The 21461-nt window shown below is 38.5% G+C and overlaps 2 long non-coding RNA genes across 4 annotated transcripts in view; one reads left to right on the top strand and one right to left on the bottom strand.

Moving 5' to 3' along the window:
• D630013N20Rik (RIKEN cDNA D630013N20 gene) overlaps nt 1-21461 on the top strand; it is a 54915-nt gene that overhangs the window by 19694 nt on the left and 13760 nt on the right. The window contains exons 2-3 of one of the 2 annotated variants that reach the window (NR_045291.1): nt 9878-10013; nt 10464-10535. This is a non-coding gene — a long non-coding RNA (RIKEN cDNA D630013N20 gene). The remainder of the gene's footprint in view (nt 1-9877; nt 10014-10463; nt 10536-21461) is intronic. The other variant, NR_045292.1, reaches the window with a different exon arrangement.
• On the bottom strand, nt 1007-9614 carry Gm40688. Of its 2 annotated transcripts, none has more exons than XR_003948907.1 (2): nt 9470-9614; nt 1007-5125 (listed from the first exon to the last, which is right to left on the bottom strand). It is a non-coding gene; the product is annotated as a predicted gene, 40688 (long non-coding RNA). The 2 variants fall into 2 exon arrangements; XR_871815.3 differs by having other exon boundaries at nt 1007-5034; nt 9470-9552.

Below are 21461 nucleotides of genomic sequence, written 5' to 3'. Positions count from 1 at the left end.
TGATTGCATAAAAGGCAGGTGGGTGCTGTTGTTATAATGCTCTGAAAACTTAGAAGCCTGGACCAGAATGAACCTGATTTTCTCTATAATCGTCTCTATATACGTTTATTATCTCAGGGATTTAGTATAGTGATGGGAAGGGATAAGAGCAAGGGATGGCCAAAACTTGAGCTAGGGTTTGCCAATTGTATTGAGGACATAGAATTTTAGATTCACATACTTTCTCATTAGTTGTTTGTTGAATGTATGGACAACAGCCACACTATGTTCAGGATCCCTACATACCAAACTTCCTAACAGCCTTTATTTCAAAGCCCTTCAAAGAAGACAATTGCATTTCTTCTTACATTAATTTGGCAGCTGAAGTCAGAGAAGTTGCTCCCTTAGGGTCTTAGGGTCAGAGAATAGTGCTTAAAAATAGACTTCCTCCTCCTCTTCCTCCTCCCCCTCCCCCTCCCGCTCATTCCTCTTCTTCTTCCTAAAGGATCTCTTGTATAAAAATAAAATGCTTGGTTTTGTTTGTAGGAAAAAAACTGCATTTTGTTTTAATTGCTGAAACAAAGCTGAGAGACATTTGTGCTGCATAATTCTTAGACATAAGGGAAAATGCCTGACAGTGTTTGTTTAAAACGTAAGAGTGGCTTTATTAATATTCACTCCTGTGATTACTAGCTTGTGGAAATGAGTTGAGAAAAAAAGAAAACTCAAGTGATTATTTTTATTTTTTTTTGCTTGTTTTGTGTTTTTACTACACTGGGCAAATGCTACACATCCTTAATTGTTCTTATGCAATATCAGGTTACATAAGACAGCTCTTACATAATTATTAACCAGATGGTTAGATAGTCTTGTGTTTCCCTTGGACAAAGCTGTGTGCAGCTCCTATGACTAGAAAATATTACTCTACAGCTTAGGAGATAAACTTAATGAGCAGACCAGACAGAAAGTTCAATAGTTTTGAATCTGTGTGTCCATGATTCCATTGATAACAAAAACAATCAGACCATAAAAGACATATGTTTAATCTCAATAGCATAAACATATAAATTTTATTCTGATGAATTAAATACAAATATGAATGTGTATTACTTTCAGTGAATCTATTTTTCAACTTGCTACTCAGTTTACTGCAACTATCAAGGCATTAACTTTTTCGTTGTATTGTATCATTTACACCACACTTTAAAATATTAAATCAACATAATTCTGATTTTTGCCTTTGATTTTGTATACTTTGTTTCATAATATAAATAGTTGGCCATTATTTGAAAAGCTTTGTAGAGTGATGGTGGCAGTGTTTAACTAAATTATTCACTGAATTCTAGAATTCTGAATTCTGGTCTCTGGAGATGACCAAGTATATCATTAATGTCATAAGCTAAAGAGTCCAGTAATTCCTAACAATCCAATAAGCTGACTATGAGTTGTGACTACAGTTTGGTCAGACTCTATCTTTGCAGAAGGATGAATAGGCTAATTTTTATTTTGGAATACTATAGATTGTTTTTTTCTCAGACATGAAGAACAACCCAAGGGTGAAAGCTGAAAACACTGCCCACTGCCCTCCTCCTCCTCCTCCTCTTCCTCCTCCCCCTCCTCCTCCTCCTCCTTCTCTTCCTCCTCCTTCTCCTCCTCTTCCTCCTCCTTCTGCTCCTCCTCCTCTTCCTCCTCCTCTTCCATTATTGGAATTGAGGACTCCCAGGGTTAAAAACGAGCAACTCTCAGGCAAACTTGGATATCTAAGTCATTCTCCTAGAAGCCTTTGTTCCTTCTGCCCACCAGAAGAATAAACGGGATACACCAAGATGTAGGAACCATCTAGAAGCCTAAGGACAAAAGGTTTCTGGAATGACTAAAACTTGGTTTCTCACATGAAGAAATTGTCAGTCAATGTGAGGGGAAAACACAGCAATTATGAATGCAACTGTGAGTGTGATAGAATATTATTTCAGAAAGGAGCATCCCAGAATATATTGGTGGCAGCCAGGGGAAAGGTCCTATAAACATTGGAAACCAAGGTTCTAATCACAGTTCTTCAGAAACAGTAGGGAATACCAGAGGTGTCTTAGTTAGGGTTTTATTGCTGTCAACAGACACCATGACCAAAGCAACTCTTAGAAAGGACAACATTTAGTTGGGGGTGGCTTACAGGTTCAGAGGTTCGTCCATTATCAAGGTGGGAACCTGTCAGCATCCAGACAGCATGGTGCAGGAAGAGGGGAGAGTTCTACATCTTCATCTGAAGGCTGCTAGGAGATGACTGACTTCCAGGCAGCTAGAATGAGCATCTTAAAGCCCATTCCCTCAGTGACACACCTATACCCACAAGCTCATACCTACTTCAACAGGGCCACACCTCCAAATAGTGCCACTCCCTGGGCCAAGTATATTCAAACCATCACAAGAGGGAAGCTGAGGGCTTGAGAAAAATGACAAGAACCTAGGAAAAATCAGTAATAATGTATGAGAATAAACTATATCCCTAACAACAAAATACACATAATTTTCAAGTGCACATGATATAGTCACCAAAGTCACACAAAGTATATTTTCTAGCCACAATAAAAGTAGATAAAAAAAAATCAGTAACTAACACATCTGACGGTTTGTTGTAGATCAGAATATACAGACAAACTTACTGGACCTACTGAAGAGACAGTGTGCTACAATTCATGCATAAATATTATTGGACAGAAAATATTCATCAACATAATATAAAACAAAAGATATATTATAAAATGTCCAAATGTCAAGCTCTGGGCAACAATAAAAAACTTATAAAGGATAACTTAAGTGTGAGGATTTCCAGATAAAAAAGCAAAGGTGGAGAAACAAACTATTAAATAAGTTAATTATCACATAAGGTGAAAATGGTCCACACTTTACAATTCTCCATTCATTCACAGGTTCTTTTAGCATCCATACTGAGGAAAGGATCTTCACAGCTCTTTTTCCTGTTGACCTCAGCACATCCTGAACATGGCAACTCGACTCTCTGTATCTTAATTTTCTGTTTATTTGGATCAACTTTAGCCGTGGGCTCTTGCAAGCATTAATGAATTGGCAATCTGAAGCCGCTCATAACTTGAGAAGATGATGATCTAGGCTTTATTCCTTAGGGCAGTAGTACTGCTGGATGGTCAGTGTGTTTTCTCAGAATTAGAAAAGAGCAGATGACTGTAGGTTTTGAATGGCCAGGATCTCTTCCATCTGATGATGAATAAGGCTACCATTTACCCTGAGAAGTCTCAGGGAATTAAGGCCTGGGCACTAGAGGCTAGACTTTAATCATCCCTGGCTGAGTGACACTTTCCAAGATGATGGAACTCTTGTACAACTCATTAAACTTGTGAAGAACATTCCTCTCTATTCCCACCCTTAGTGACCTTGTTAGCCAATTCTTAACTAAAACTTACAGAGCATAATAGTCTAATAAAGTAATTGGGTCACTTATGTCCCCAAAGGAAGAAAAGCCGTTATCTTTACCTTGAAAGTGATTCAATGTATTAAATTTACAAAACTGGCTTTAGAATCCTTCTCAGTTTCTCGATGTGAAATCATATTTGGACAAAATCTGTTCATAGAACAGATTCAGGCATGGCAACTTAACAAATGTGTTTGTCAAAAGGTCTATGGCTTGAATAATCTGACATCTTCTATGTTGATGATACTATATTAAATTTGAACTTTTGTGTTTTGGAATAACTAAGGTTCCTACTAGATTGCATGTTATATATAGAGAGATACCACGATTGATTTGTGACAGTATTTTTCCCTCTCAGATGTGCAGAATAGCTCAGTCACAAAGTGAACATTCAGTAAATAACCTAATAGAAATAATAATAATAATCAAGTTGTAGTCTTTCATCCCATCTCTATTGTCTCACCCATAGACTATGAAGAATACATCATTACTGAATATGGTAGAAACCTAGATTACATAGTACAAATAAAGTCCTTTATGAAACTTGTTTTTCAAATCATGTGTCATCAAGTTACTGCTACCTTCTTCATCTTCCCTTGCTGCTCATGGGCTTTACTGGGAGCTCTTGTCTACCCCTTCCCTCTTCCTTGCTTCTTCCTTTGCTGAGCTTCCCCCCCTCCCAGCCCCCCACTCTTCAGGTCACTGCTTTTCACTTGGCCCTTCCTCCCAAAAGGGTGGCAGAGGTACTCGTAGTGTGGATGAAGCCACTTCGTTGGAGGACACAGGTTTGTGGAGCGTGTCGCTTGGATAACCGGGTGAAACAGCAAAGTGTGCTTGGTCAGAATTCTCTAAAGCCGTGGAACCATAACTTTTATTTTTCATAGTTTCTCTGCCTTTTTGGCATACAAATTAAGATCTAAAGAAGTTCAAGAGAAAAACTAAGGAGGGTGCTATCCCACTATTTCAGCATTTCAACACAAGAAGGCAAGTTACAGCCTTGCTGTTTCTCAACTCTATACTACTGGAGCGATCTGGAGTTTACCCATCTATGTGTCAGTCTTACTCAGCCAAACCCAACGCTATGTCTCTGTGGACTGACTTTGGCCAGGGTTTATAGTTTTTCCTTTAATTTGCACACAATGTAAGGAATTTTTAATCAAGCTCAGCATCATTCTAGCACATAAATTCTGTGTCTATTTTTTTTTTTTTTGGCTTGGTTGGTTTTGCTATTTTTTTTAAAAAAAACAAGCTTACATGTAAAGACTTCAGAGGCCAGGATGACATTTGAATTGAGTTCTTATGTACAATATTATCTGTTGCTGCCACAAACTGAAGTGACATCATTTGCTGAGGAATTCATAGACTGCAGCTGAGTAGCCTTTCTTCTCCATGTGGCATTAGTTGTGGTCACTTGTGTGACTATATTCAAGTGACAGGTCCATGGGCTTCTGGGCTCACATTTAGCTGTGACACAGTTGGGTCAAAATGTCTAGAAGTCTTTGTTGTCAAGTCTGGGAACTTGGCTGTGATGGCTGAGTAGGCACAGCCTGGACAGGCATCCTTCTCTGTGTGGTCTCTGTAGCACGGAAGCTGGATCTCTTTACCAGACTCTAGAATGTAATAGCAGAAAATGGAAGCTCTCAGCATAGCCAACATCCTAATTTTGATGTCATCCTTTGTGCTACATTCTGTTAATCAAAGCTAGTTAGAAGAACAAACAAAATTCAATCAGTTCACATAGGAAAAAAAAAACTTCTTGGGCAGTTTTCAAAAATCTCCTTTAAAAGGCCACATGGAAAGTAAAATGTAGGTGTGGCTATCTTTAAAAAACAAAATCTACCATACTTTGTCTACTTCCTATTGTATAGTCTGAGTAAATTTGAAACTGGCATCTTTCTTTGTTAGAGCAACCTAGTGGTTTATTTTTCATTGATTTTTTAAAAAAAATAACACAGGAGGTTTTTTTTTTTTTCATTCTGATTGCATTAAAAACCCTCCTCTTGTTAAAACACATTTTTCTGACACAATTCACAACTAATTTTTGTGTGATCATAAAATTTTTGACCAATAACTGTTGTTTTGTGTCAACTCCAGCCATTTTTGCACATGCTGTCTGAACATCTTTAAGAAGAAAGAACCATAGATCTGACCAACCTAACATCTCAACCAAGCATCAACATAACATAGAACATCCTATAGAGTAGTGGCCTCTTGGTGCTCAGACATGCCCTGTGACAGGATATGAAGCATTTCAGAAAAGAATTGCTTATGGACCACACTAATTTCCTGTGGATTTCTTAATCATTATTTAAACAAAATTACCCTTGTATTGAGTTGAAAGCATACCAGATTCTTTCAGCAACAGAAATAATTTTCCCTTCTTAATTACCTGCCATTCGCTTGCTAAAGAAATTAGCACATTGGAATTTTCCCTTCTGAACGTGGCTCACTGTATCTTAGGGATGTTTCTCTTCTTGGTATTTCATTCATTCCTAAGTTCAGAGTTCATTTTGTTAGCATGAACGTATTGCAGGCAATACTGTACACTTTTGACTACTGCCTATCCGGGAAGGAACAAAACACCTGGGTTGTGTCTTGTTGCTTGAAATGCTTCCGTGGGTTTAGACACCGTCAGTCTAATCTCTCTAGTGTGGCTTTCTCTAGATAGCTTTCTCTTAAGTCTTCTCACAGTCAAAGTGAATTCTCTCATTAGATGTTGTGACCGGCTTCTCGCATATGTCCTTTAAGTTTATCAGGTGGAATTCTTCTAAGAACTTTTGATGCTTTGATTCCACAGATTGTACCAGGGTAAAATTAATATTTTATTTTTATTTCCTCTTGTTTGCTAGTTCTAGGAATAATGATCTGGTACCTAGTAGTCTTGAAAGGTGACCAATAAACTTTGTGGGAGTTTGTTACCTCCTTACAGTTTTGTGCAGGTTGTGGTAGTTGGACTCCAGTCATCAGGATTCTTTTGGTTTTTTGGTTTTTTGTTTTTTTCGAGACAGGGGTTCTCTTTATAGCTCTGGCTGTCCTGGAACTCACTTTGTAGACCAGGCTGGCCTCAAACTCAGAAATCTGCCTGCCTCTGCCTCCCGAGTGCTGGGATTAAAGGAGTAGGATTTTTAAACTACACCTTGTCTTATTTAGGGTTTTATTGCTATGAAAAGACCCGATGACCAAGGCAACTCTTATAAAGCCAATAATTAGGGCTGGCTTACAGGTTCAGAGGTTCAGTCCATCATCAAGGTGGGAACATGGCAGCATCCAGGCACGCATGGTACAGGAGGATCTGAGAGTTTTACATCTTCATCTGAAAGCTGCTGGGAGATGACTGGCTTCTAGACAGCTAGGATGAGGGTCTTATAGCCCACACCCACAGTGACACATCTACTCAAAGAGGGCCATACCTTCTAACAGTGCCACTCCCTGGGCCTTGCATATACAAACCATCACATACCTCTACACATTAAGCCATCTTGCTCCCCCCAAAATTAGTTTTTAAAAGACTATTTTTTCTTATCTTAAATGATGTGTGCATTTGTAGGTGAGTATGTGCAGGTGAATGTAGATGCTCTTGTAGACTGGAGATGTAGATTCTTACTGGATCTGGAATTGAAGACAGTTGTGGGAAACATATGTGCAGGACTCAAACTTGGGTCTTTGAAAGAGCAGGAAGAAGCCTTGACCACAGAGCTTTCTTTCTAGCTCTCAAAATATTTTTGTTGGATTGCTAAGTCTAAATGAGTTTGCTTCAGTCCATCGGAATCATTATTTTATTGACGCACCCTTCTTTGACCTACAGTGGTTCTGACACTGTAGTATCTTGAGTCGTCCTGAAAAGGACATAGGGTCTTTGAACACTTTCCTCCCTAACATCCTAAACCATTGCAGGCTAATCCTATACATTTCCCTCAAGAGATGGCACCAGCTTTCTCTGAGAATCTCTGGCTACTTTTAGTTCAAAAAGGCACTTTAAAAGCTTGGTCATGGATAATTTTTACTCTGCTGAAATTGCTTCCAGGGATTTTTACTGAGTAAAACTAAGACCTAATCTCTGTCTCTGTCTCTGTCTCTGTCTCTGTCTCTGTCTCTGTCTCTCTCTCTCTCTCAAGTAAAAATAATCATGAGTTTATATTGGTCTAAACAATTAAAGTTTTAAATGAAGACTTTTTTCCCTTTAACTTATTTGATGACGTTTGCACTCCATCCTGTTCACTTGAGAATAAGATCTCCTAAAGAGGTTGACACAATTATTTATGGGCAAACTAAGTAAGCAAGTTAATAGCCTCTATGAGAACATTACACATATCTATCTTCATTGATTTATAAAATAGTGGCACTGTTAACTTCTCCTGGGGAATCATGAATGAATCACCGCAGACGGGGCACCAATGGCAGACATGATAAAGAATCCACTCAGGTCCACCTTGGTGAACCAATGGGCTTGTTAAGCTTATTCACAGGAACAAGGGTGACGGGCGTCTTACAGGAGTATGACTGACCTTCTGTCAGCTATACCACAGAAAGGTTTCAGAACAAATGCTGACCTTCCCCTTTCAGCTAGCTTTCCACCTTCTACTTACTCTGACACCACCAGAAACCACGGGCAGCTGCGGTAGAACTACAGAGAGCTGTGAGAGAGGGGGGGGGGGGGCTGGCATCTCAGGTGAGTGTACAAGACCGCTTTTCTAGCCACTCTTTCTTAAACCTTGTGGAAGGTCTACTGCAGGTGACAGCTTCGCCTGTCACACACCCACATGATTTTTAAGATCTATCTTATTAATCAACTCAAATTCCTGACTTTTAAAATTACTTAAAAGATTTCTCTGTGCAATGAAGTCATGAAATAATGCACAGTTACTCTCATTTGTTTCAGTTAGGTTTTGTTTTATTAAAAAATTCATTGTGTTTTTCTGTTTTTGATTTTTTTGGTTTGCTTGTTTGGTCAGGTTCCTTGTGTGGTTGTCTTTTTAAAAAGAGTTGTAGAGGTATAGGTCACAAAGCATACAATTACCCATATATAATATACTATGCTATATATGTGTTTTATATATATATATATACACATATATATCATATAGTATATATTATAATAAAGAGTTGTTATATATTAATACAATTGTCCAACCATTACCTACTCTAAGTTTAGATGATTTGTGTTTCATTTTAAAAAATCCATTGTGATGAGCAGTAACTGACTATTCTCTAGTACCTCCATATCTTCAAGCTCTAAGAAATTATAAGTCTCTGTTTCATATCTATGGAATGTCCCACTCTGGACAACGAATATAAATTGGACTATATAATACATGGCCTTTGATGACTGGTTTCTTTTACTCACCATAAGTATTGATGCTTCAATAGTGTGGCAGTGTGTATCAGTGTTTCATGCTTTATGTTGATGTGTAATATCCTAATATATTCATATATCATATGCATTACATTTTATCTTTCCACTCATAAATTGTTGGATATGTTAGTTGTTTCCATTCGAAGTATGTATGTCTGTGGTGGTGTTGAATTTTGATTGTCAATTTAATTGCAGAATTGCCTAGGGTGTTCGTGAAGTACTTTTTGCGTACATCTGATACATTTCCAGATGGGATTTAATGATGGGACTCAAATTATACAGAATGTGGGTACCACTATCCCAGAATGTGGGTACCACTATCCCATAACCTGGTGACTGGGTCCCAACTGAATAAAAAGAGGAAAAAGGAAAAGGCAGATGAATGTCAGTGTTGTGTTTTGCTGAAGTGCCCAGCCCACAATCCCACCACCATGAACCTTGCCACACCTTTGCTGCTGTAATAAATGCGCCCCTTCCAACTGGGACCCCCTCTTACCCTTAAGTTGCTTCTATCAGGCATTTATTTTCATTGTCCTCTGGTCTGGACTCAGTTAAACATTCTGCTTACTACGTTTCAGCTCCTTATCAATAAACCAATAACCATGATACATTTTGCCATGTGATAATGTCATAGATAGTGCCAAGAACTTTATATGCATCATATCATGTAATAATTCTGAAAAGAAAAACACCTTAGAGAAGCTGGCGTGATGACTCAGTGACTAAGAGCACCTGCTGCTCTTGCAGAGGACCTGGGTTCAGTTCCTAGCACTCATATGGCGGCTCACAAGCATCTGTAGACTCAGTTCCAGGAGATTTAATGCCCTTGTCTGGCTTCTGAGGGACAAGGAACACACACATAGTCATACATGCAGGCAAACACTCATACACATAAAATGTAAAAAGCAAACATTAAGAGAGATTCTTTTCTGTCCTTGATTTTTCTTAGTCAACGTACCAAGAAAAGGGGTTACCTCAAAAAGTAACCAAGGTCCCCCCAAAGTCCACCACCTCACATCTATGCTTCCTGCAGTTTTTCCTTGGCCCTTCACAACTGCTTCACCTCAGATTGTGAATATGGTTCTAACTTTCTGTTACAGGTCAGAAACGTACTTGACAGATTTTTTTTTTTCATTTTGTACATTTCTTCTTCATCAAGCCAAACTATCAGAGAATTCCAACTACGACAGAGGAAATGGAGTACCATGTAGATGAGCACGTCGCTGAATGTCAAAGGTTTGATTAGATTCATGGCTGTGTGATTCAGAAGCAACATGTTCCAAAGCAAATACCTTATCTTGTCTGTCCCAGGCACCTCTCTCTCAAGTGAAGAGAAAAATGGGTCACGCATACTTTGTCAATCTTATGCGGAATAAACTTAAAGGTATAAAGCACATATTGGGGTGCCTGTCATGTTTCATGCCCTTGACAAATAACAGAAATACTTATTTTTAATATCAACTGCAATTAAGGTAGATCATTTTAAAATTCAGTAGCATTTAGTAACTTGACTGAGCCATCTCTAGGCTACACATCTATATATCTCTAGGCTATATATTACGACTACTGCTGACTCACAGAAATGGCCTGATATTAGGATGCACACACTAAGTTGCCTTGACAAATCACTATGGGAAATTTCTAAGAATGCATTTAGCAATTGGTTTTTCTTCCTTTCTTTCATAGATTGTAACATAAAACTTGAAATTCTCAACAGGACTGAGAAGTTTCAGAAGGAATACTTAAAATTGACTACAGGTAAGCCTCGGGCAGCTTGGCTTCTGCCCAGTTTCCTCTTATTAGTTAGATGTAAATACTCATTTAGCTTTCTCCGTTGGGGCTTAAAGCTCTTATAATAAGGTGAAATTAATTTCTCTAGATTGAGTTCCTAATAATAGCCATAGGTTTCTGTGCTCAATGACTGAATCAAGGTTAGATGAACATGACCCAGAGCCGTTTGTCTCAAATTATGTTTACCAGGTTAAATTTATCCAGTAATCCAAAGATTACATTATGCTTGTAAATTTTCAAGCACTTAAATGTAAATTTAAGAATAGCAATTTTAAAACAATATTTTATCTCACTTAATACTCTATGGTCAAGATGACAATCATGTTGTTTTGCTAGTTACTCTGTCTCCCACATTTCTTTTTTGGTAGCAAAAAAATAAACAATTTTTTATGAAATAAGACATTATTGTACAGGAACAGACTTTTCAGAGGCCTTATTTATCACTATATTTTTCAAATTATATATGTAAGAAATCAAAGATGCTCTATAACTGTTTCTACCAATAACATGTTTTTAAAATGTATTAGTGTAACATCTGTGTATGGAAGTACTCATGCCATAGCACATGTGTGGAAGTCAGGGGACTACTTTGTGGAACTGGTTCTCTCCTTCCACCTTTAGGTAGGCTTTATGGCTCAAGCTATGTGGGTTCCAGGCTTGCTCAGCAAGTGCCTTCATCCACTGAGCCTTTGTTTCCTGGCCTCCACCATGGGGTTCCTGAATGGGTTTTAAGTAACAAGGATGGGTTCTCATTGTGGAGTAGGCCCATTTAGGGAGTGACCGGCAAGTCCCATCACTGTTATGCCACTGTGGCACACATAGGCACATCATGCCTATCAGGTTAGTGTCATAATTCCTGGGGTTCACAGCTGGACAAGACCAGTGATTCCCTCAGCATCCTGAATAGCACCTCTGACACTATGACAGTGAATCAGCAAAGAAGCTTCCAGATCAGTTCTCTTGATTTCCCTATAATGTACAACGGAGGTTTGTGGCATCTTCAGCTATATGATCTTATCAACAAGTTCTGGTAGGCAAATAAGAGTCTGTGTTGTTTGGAGGCCTTTGGAGTCCCTCTGATCAATAACTCATAAGGAGGGACCCCACACCAAACACTGGAGGTTCTGTTTGATAAAAGTTTCTAGGAACAGATTTTTTCTAGCCATGCTGGGTATTTAAACACCCCTCTCTTCTGGAACCTATCTACCCCTAGTATTTCTCCCCCCTACTTTCATGTGTCCTACATTCTAATTTCACCCATCTCTTAAGGCATCTCACTCCAAATGGCTTCTTCCTACTTTCCTGGCTTCTAGAGGAACTGCAAATTGAACATGCATTAGAGATTCAAAGCTAGTAATACTATATGAAGGAGAACATGTGCTATTTTTTCTATGTCTAGTTTACCTCTATCAGTATAATGTTTTAACAGTAACATACACTTACCTGCGGATGTCATGATTTAATTTTTCTTTACAGCTGAGTGAAACTCCATTGTGTATATGCATCATGTTATCACCATCAGCCTTCAGACTTAGCTATGGTGAATAGAGTGGTGTGGTAATGAACGAGGACGAGCAAATATCTCTAATAGGGTATGGTGTCTTTAAGGACGATGCCCCATCTGGCAGTTCCATTTCTAGCTTTTGGGCAAACACTGATTTCCATATTAGCTCCATCAGTCTGCACTCCCATCTATGGAGAATACATGTTCCCTTTTCCCCGTCTCGACAGCATTTGTTATTTGATTATTCCCTGATAGCCATTCTGATAGAATTTCAAGTACTGTTAATGTGCAATCCCGTGGTAACTAAGAATGTTGAAGACCTGTAAGGGATCTTAGCCCTTTGCACCTTATTTTGAGGATTCTCTGTTCATATCTACAGCCCATTTTTATTAGGTTGGTGTTTTGTTTTTTGAGCTCTTAGTGTTTTCTTGAGATTAATCCTCTGTCATGTGTACAGATGGCAAAGGTTTCCTCTCATTTCATAGGCTGTCGCGTCACTGGAATATTTCCTTCGCTTTGTGGAAACTTTTCCATTCCATGAGGTCCCATTTGTTAACTGTTGATCCTCTTTCCTGAGTGACCAGAGTTCTATTAGTAAATCTTTGCCTAGACTTGTATGTTGTGACAAATTCCAACCTTCTCTTCTGGAAGTTTCAGAGGTTCATGTTTCTGTTGAAGTCTTTAATCCATATGTAGATGAATTTTTGTGCAGAGTGACTTTAAATGATTAAAATAGCTTTTCAACTAGGTGTCAGTCCATTGGCTACATCTGACTGTCCAGTTTGGTTTTTTGTTTGTTTATCAACCCTAGACAGCAAGAGTCACATGGAAAGAAAGACTCTCAATTTCTCAATCCCTCTGTAAGATCGGTCTTATAGCAAAGCCTGTAGGACATTTTCTTGATTGAGGATTGATGTGGGAAGGCCCAGGTCACTGTGGGTAGTGGCAACCCTGGGCAGGTAGCCCTCAGTTATCTAAGAAAGCAGGCTGAGCAAGCTTGAGGAGCAAGCCAGTGAGCAGCATCCCTCCATGGGCTTATGCTTGCCTCCAGGCTCCTGCCTTGAGTTCCCCCTGACTTTACTCAGTGATAGAATATGACCCAAGAGTGGTGAGAGAAATAAACTCTTTCCCCCACACGTTGCTTTTGATTGTGGTGTTTTACCACAGCCACAGAAATCCTAATTATGACACTGTGCTTTTAGTCAACTTTTTACAAGGTAATGAAAAGCTCTTAGGGCGTAACACCGAACACATCCCCAGAATGCACACGTGAATGCGCACATAAAGGACTGAATTTCAAGAAACAACATTTAGTTTTGGCTTTCAAGAAAATCTGTTTGCTTGCCTACAAGAGACTCATTCGAACAGCACAGAGCTGACAGACAACCCTGGTTTTTAGGTTATTTTCCCCTGACATTCTTGTAATTTGCTCATTTATAAAAGATGTTTTCCTCTTTTACTCAAATGACTACTTGATAGAGGATAAGAAAAAAGAAATAAGAGAATCCAATAGGCGAAACAAATTAAGTGATTTAAATTTCTGTCCACTAAGTGTCTGGAACAAGAAGAGATTCACTATCAATGACACAAATCATTCCGCTCCACATTGCTCATGTGTGTCATTTCGGCCATATTTACAGATCCAGGTCCAAACTGGCCAAATGTGTTTTTTTCTTATCTATGTTCTTCATCATCTGAGGTAATTTTGCACTTTAGCACAAAACTTGAGTTTGTGTCACAATGAAAAACCCTAACATTGGGCTGTGGAAATGGCTCGGCAGGTAAATAGTCTGCTGTGTTAAGTACAAGGACCTGGATTTGATCCATAGTTTCTACATGAAAGTCAGGCAGGTTGTTACATATCTGTAACCCCAGGACTAGACGTGCACACACACACACACACACACACACACACACACATACACACACACACACCATACACACCATACACATACATACATAGATATACACACACGCATACAGAGAGAGAGAGAGAGAGAGAGAGAGAGAGAGAGAGAGAGAGAGAAAACACCTGGTATCGTCATTATAAGCCAGTAATGATAATGAATTAGTCTAGTATTTTCATATCTAAAGTTTGTCAGCTAGCATTAATGTAATGTTAATGTAACATTAATATAATTGGAATAACAAGTCAGATTCACAAATAACAGAATTCAATGAGCGAAGTCATAATTTTGTCTGTAGGGTGCATTTATGCAGACTACACACACAGAGAGACTCTCATCATCAACTAAAATACTATAGACATCTAGTACATACTAATTATAATCTCTAAAGAGGAAGAGCCTATAAACAGATAAAAGTGGTAGCCAACAAGTTTCTTAACAGTCTAGGATAAAAGCGACTAGTGCACTGATATTTTTGGTTAGTATTTTTGTAAAATGCCACCAAAATTTTCTTTACGTACTTTTTTTTTCTTGCTTCAAAGCTCAGATCAAAGCAATCTCACTCATAATTACTTCTGAGTCATTAAATAATTGGGAAATTTTAAAAATTAGGGCCATCTCCACTGGGATCATAACTATTGAGTATTCATAATTCTTTATTCACATTTGAGGCATTATTACTGCAGTGTTTAAAAAGCCAAAAGTGCCCCAGTGGTTTTTATCCTAAGAAGAACATCCTAAAGACTTGTCTACATCTGACCAGTGGGCTCCTGCTCTCATAGAACTACTGATATAAGTAGGTCACTGAACAATTCATTTGTATGTAGCACAGCTAAATTACTTTTTCTGTTATATCATGTTAGTGTAGTTTTCAACTATGATAGTTCATGCAATATGTACATAATTAGAATTTGAGGAATAATATTTTGGCACATTCTTGCCCCAATGCTTGATATTTTTCAACATATTATATATGAATTACTTCAGATATTCTTTTTTCTATTTATTTCCTTGGTGTGTGTGTATGTGTGTGTGTGATATGTGTATGTGTGTGTATGTACATGTATGTATATATGTGTGTATGATTTGTGTGGTGTGTGTATGATGTGTATATGTGTGTATGAATGTGTGTATGTATGTGTATGCATATCTGTGATGTGTATGATATATATGCGTGTGTATGAATGTGTGTGATGTGTGTGTATGAATGTATGTGATGTGTGTGATGTGTATGCATGTGTGTATATATGTATGTATGTATATATATATATATGTATATATATATATATACATGGATGTGTGTGAGAGAGAGAGAGAGAGAGAGAGAGAGAGAGAGAGAGAGAGAGAGACTGCACTTGTATGCAGTATGCAGAGGACAGAGGAGAACACTGGGTGTCCTGTTATACTGCGATCCATGCTATTTCCTTCATGCGTGGTCTCTCAGTGAATATGGAGCTTGCTAGAGTTCTTTTGTCTGGGTTCAAGCTTTGGTATCAGCCAGATCTTCTCCAGCACCATAAAACAATTTTTATTTTCTTTTGTTTGGGTCCTGGGAAATCCAAACTCAGGTACTCACAACAAGCATTTTACTAACCCAGCCATCTCCTCAGCCCTAAACATGAGTTTTATGAAGAGCTGGTAAAGATTAAAATTTCTGTATGAAGGAATGGCAAAAGTTTAAGGAAGTCAAAACCAGAATGTCCAGTGATTAACTTGTCTAAGCTAAAGGAAACAGTATCTCTCTGGATAAGACAGAAATAAAGTGGTCTATTTAACTATTTTTCCAGGACTCTTGAAACACCTTGGACAACCAGTGTGGCTCTCAAGTAACACCAGATGCTGAGAAGTCATATTTTGAATGCATTTCTGCTATCCTATAAATAGCACAGTGCTAGGGCTCAGGATTTGCAGTAGGGGAAAGCTATGGTCTATCAGCTCTTCAGCGATATGCTGGTAAGGGCCTAACAACTGGCCCCAGGACAGAGGATCTCTGATTTATAGCATTAGCCAGTCAATTTCCTTCCATGGCTATTTTAAGCTAACCACCAAACATCACTGTACAGAGCTTAGAAGATATGGGTAACTGCTCTCTGTTATACAGTACTTCCTCAGGTCAGATAAAATAGATGTTTGTCACCTCAAGAACACAGAAAATAATCAATTAAAAGATGACACAGCATACATATAATCTTACTTGCATAAGATTTAGTTGTGTGCTATGTAGTTTCTAGTAACCACTGTGTTTAACAACCAGCTTGCAAAATCCCAGAAATTTTGATGTTTGGATTGTCAAGAGTCAGACAGGGCTAGCTGGAGTTGTCCTCTAAGGTCACTGATGTTTAGGTGGCTGCAGGCCATAGGGCTAAGAAATTAAAGTCAGGGGTGAAGCAATCAGCCATAGGCACCACACATACGTGATCACTTGACTGCAGACCCCCATGCTTGAGACAATGCTCTCCTGCACCCTCTAGGTCCATGAAGGGATGCTGGCTCACATACACAATACATATGTGCACAGTTAACTATATTTAATATGAATTCCTCCTGCTTTGTAGTGAGTTCTGCTCCATGTTAGCCTTTGGCATTGGTTTTCTCTCTCTCTCTCTCTCTCTCTCTCTCTCTCTCTCTCTCTCTCTCTCTCTCTTTCTCTCTCTCCCTCTCTCTCTCTCTCTCCCTCTCTCATCTATTTCCTGAGTTGCTTTTAGATTTCTTTCATTATCACGTAAGCAGCCTTTTATCCTGACACATAAGCCAGGGTATAAACAAGGTATACTCCCAATGTCTTCAGTTTATCCTGCAGGGTAATAGCATCTTCAAGAGAAAGAGCAAAACTATGAATTATTTTGCTCCTCCATTTGTCTCATAACTATGAACATCTCCTTGGTCAAAGCAAGTTTCTTGGATGGGCCCAGAAAAACAGCAGGAAGACAGAACAAGGGAGCATGGCACAGACCATGAGTATATGACGTATGAAGGATTGGCGCCACTGGTGCAGCTAATCTACTTCATTTATCATCATCGGAAAGACGCAACTAAGTCATAGTGAATGTGCTAAAAGCTCTGATTACCAATTTTCAAGATGTTTTTAGATGAGGGCTAGTTGTTAAATCAGGCTGTATGAAGTATCTGTCACACAAAAGCTTGTAAATGCTGCAAAGCAAGACCATGTAGAGGCAGCTTACTAATGTCACTAGTGCTTGCGAACGTCCTCATCCAGTGACTCTCCTGGGGATAAGTCATTATACGATCAAGTTGCTTTCCCATTCCACATCAGAGAAAATAACACAGGCATAATTACCCGTCTGCCGGTTTTCTTTTTCTTAGTTATCCATTACACATGCAAATAGCCTAAATTAATTGTTCTAAAGATAGATGGCTCATCACTTCTTCAACAGGTACTATCAAATTGTAATTAAGTAAATATCATCAAGGAAATGACTGAGTTTAAAGTTTCTAATTTGCTATTTTTAAGAGTATTTTAATTCTCATTAATTCTGTACTTTTGCTATAAATTTACGTTAGCTAACTCTAGGGTCAGCATCGGTTTACAGTAGTGGTGGTTTTTGGTTTTTGTTGTTGTTGTTGTTGTTTGTTTGTTTGTTTCTTTTTGTCCATGGAGAGATGAAGCTGTTAAGTTAGGTTGACCATAGGTCACATGAGATTTCTTTTTGCTACTCAAAGAGTTTGAACACAGGTACATCCCTGAATTATAAATAAGAATGGAAACGCATTCTGTTTCAAATAGAAGTAAACATGTTTCATAAACCTGATATTTACAGTACTGGGGGTGCAGGAAGTGTAGGTATCGCCGATTTTGGAGCTGCTCCCCAATTCCGTTTTATATCACGGTTACTGTGGGCGGGGGAATGACCAAGTCACAATGTGAGAAAGCACACAGTATTTGAAGAATTAAAAGTGGATAAGTCTTGGTGTTTTTCTTTTCTTGGAAGCAAGACAATCGATCCTGCTCTGTTAGTGTTTAAATTTTTAATTCTTAAATTAACCCAGAGCATATTGTTTCCATGGGTTTGCATGCATCTTCCATTTTGGCTGATTTCTCTCCCCTGCCTTGTCTCCTTGGTCCCCATTCCACATTAAAGAGGTACTTGAGTGTCCATGTTTATTGGCACTCCTTTCACAAGAGAAATAAAGGGAACTAGCCTAGAAGTCACTCAACAGTTGAATGGATAAGGAAAATGTACTTTCTTTTTTTTAGCTGTAAGAAGTTGGGTGTGAAACAATACTCGTATTCTTTCCTATTGAAGAAAAATGGATAAATGCACATACACACACACACACACACACTTACTATATATAGTATATAGTACATATATATATACACACATATATATGATACTTACGCTACTATAAATATATAAGTATGTATGAATATAATATGTACATATTTACATATATATGGAGAGACAGAGAGAGAGAGAAAGTTGAGAAAGAAAGTTTGTAGGCTAAGACAGAAAAACTACAAGTTCAGGGACTGCCTGGCCTACAGAGTAAACTGTCTTTAAGAAAGTTTAAAACAAATCCCAGCACTCAGAAGGCAGAGGCAGGCGGATTTCTGAGTTCGAGGCCAGCCTGGTTTACAAAGTGAGTTCCAAGACAGCCAGGGCTACACAGAGAAACCCTGTCTCGAAAAAAAAAAAAAAAAAAAAAAAAAAAAAAAGAGAGAGAGAAAGTTTAGAACAGATCTGAGGATACAGACCAGGGATAGAGTACATGCCTAGCACCTATGAAGCCCTGGACCCAATCCTTTGTCCTGGTAAAAATAACCCATATACAGGTATTTTTTTAACAATAAAAAATCACCATGTTATGAATATTTACTTACATGTTTATCTTTAAAGAACCATGATATCACTCTAGAGTGAGCGGTAAGGCATATGTGATGAGTTGTAGAATATGCTAGCAAAGACCAGAAGAATGGCTGGTTTTGGAAGGACAGGTGAATTATTTGGAAAATAATGGAATAATTTCCTAGTGTACTAAAAAGATATGTAGACTCTTCTATATTTTGTAAGCACAGAGCTTACATAGAAGAAGTAATTAGAAATCTTGACAAATGCATGTATGTCTCAATGAAAAAACCTATTAATGTAAAATCTAAAAGTAGAAAAGCTAATATAAAAGTGTTTTTACAGGTAAAGAAAAAATACAGTAATTATATGATAGTTGTGCGTTCAAAATCAACTAGAGTTAAAACAATATGCATTAGTATATATTTTCAAATAGTGGCATCGTTAGACCAACTTAAGTGGGTTTTATAGTTAGACAAAATAGCAAAACAAAGAAGAATCCATCTGAGAAGTAATATGAAGGTATTTTATGAGACACACAAAGTCCTTCCTTACATAAAATGACACCTCGTCTTACATTCTTTGCTTTTTAAAAAAGGCCACTGCATATACAGAGCTCACACTTTCTATTAAAAGAACGATACTTCTTCAAAAACAAAGCAGCTTGGGGCACACAGGCTACGGCTTGCATACTGCTTTGGAGCAGCAGTTCTCAACCTCCCTAATGCTGTGGGACCCCTCATGTTGTGGTGACCCCCCAACCATGGGGATTATTTCATTGCTACTTCATAACTGTAATTTTGCTACCCTTTGCTACCGCTATGAATGCTACTGTAGCTTATCCCATAAGCAGGATATCTGACCTGTGACCCTGTGGGGGTCGCGACCCACAGGTTGAGAACAGCTGCTTTACAGCCCTCTGGCTCGTCCATGAGCAGTCCACATGCAGTGTGCAGACAGGAGATCCCTGTCCTTCCAGTGCTTGCGATGAGGGTTTATCCACAGATTTCCCCTCCTGATACTAATCCGTCATTTTTGTAACAACCCCCCCCCCATAACAATGGCTATTTACTCTACCACAGCTCTTGCTACTTTGTGTCTTAGTGTAAGTTCTACCATTTGTGTGAGAGTATGAAACATCAGTATTTACGAATAGTTTGGGGGAATCTTTGATGTTCTTCTACTTCTTTATCCTACTTATTGACAATTTTCTTAATCAACACCCTCAACATACATGATATGTTGACTATAAAGAATGCCAAGGTCAACTACCATCATAAAAACCAAAACCAAAAAAAAAAAAAAAAAACAGTACCATGGAAAAATTTTTTAAAAGTGAATTAAAGTCACAGTGTCATGCTTTATATATTTTCCTTCAGATGAAAACTTTAGTCTCCAGAAAACTGCCAATGTCTTTCATTAAAACAAAACACCAATCTTTTTAGTATATACCAAATTCTGAGAAGTGGGTTATCTGCATGAAGGTAATATCCCTCTCACAGGTACATTCATTCTCAGAATAAAGTTGTTTTTACTTACCAGTGTGTTAGCACTAAAGAGCTAAAAGCATTTGTTCAAGTTTGTAAATCAAACCAATGGAGATTGCATTCGCTGGTTCTAGTATATAAGCCAAAGCAACAATGTGGTAGACGATCTCCCTAATACTTACCAACCATGAGAGAGGAAAAGAGGAGGGAGAGGGGAAGACATGGTTTCCGTGGTGTGTGAGTTGAGGGACAGCAAACAGGCATGTGCAAAGTCTCCAGAGTTAGAACTCTAGGGTAAACTTTAAATCACCTTAAAACTTGGATATATAAAGTTTTCAGTAAGTTTCTCTTCTCCCTCCTTTTAGAAGCCATTGTTGTTACAAAGACACATGAGTCTTAAGAGTGAGGGAAAAAAAACATACAAAAAAAATGGAAGCCTGAAAACAAATGTAACACATCCAAATTAACTTCCTGAAGTGTCAGCGAAGAAAAAAAAAAATCAAACCCAGGTTTGGGGCCGTACAGAAATGGCTGCTCATCTATATGTGAGACTAATAAGTGTCATCTGTGCCATCCACTATGGCACGTGACAGTGAGAAGCATAAAAGTGGTTTCACCAAACCCTGAAAAACTATCACCCAAGCATAAGAAGTCAAGTACTTGCTTTGTTCTGTTCACATGACACCAGACAGACTGGACTGATCGACCTGCACTGACACAGCTCTCTAATAACACTTATTTGGGGTCATGTGGTTCAAGACACCCGTAAGAAAGAGACAGGATAAAGAGACTCCTGAGAGATTATGGCAGACCAGTGAGAACCTGTGAGATCTCTTTAGCTTGACGATAGAAACCAGGACAACAGAATTAGCAGTGCAGTGCCTGGCCAGCGTGAACTAAGCATGCTTAGTCTTCTCTGGAGTTCAGTTTGCAAGTGGCTAGACCAGTGGTTCTCAGCCTGTGGGTTGTGACCATGTTGGGGGTCAAAGGACCATTTCACAGGGGTCACCTAAGACCATCAGAAAGCATACATTTATATTATGATTCACAAAAGTAGCAAAAGTTACAGTTATGAAGTACGAATGGAAATAGTTTCACGGTTGAGGGGTCACCACAACATGAGGAACTGTACTAAAGGGTCGCAGCATTAGGAAGGCTGAGGGGCCGTGAGCTAGACTAAGCTGAAC

Source organism: Mus musculus, chromosome 10 (assembly GCF_000001635.26).
Source record: "Mus musculus strain C57BL/6J chromosome 10, GRCm38.p6 C57BL/6J".
NCBI classification, from domain to species: Eukaryota; Metazoa; Chordata; class Mammalia; order Rodentia; family Muridae; genus Mus; species Mus musculus.
This window is presented reverse-complemented; position numbering and strand designations above follow the sequence as displayed.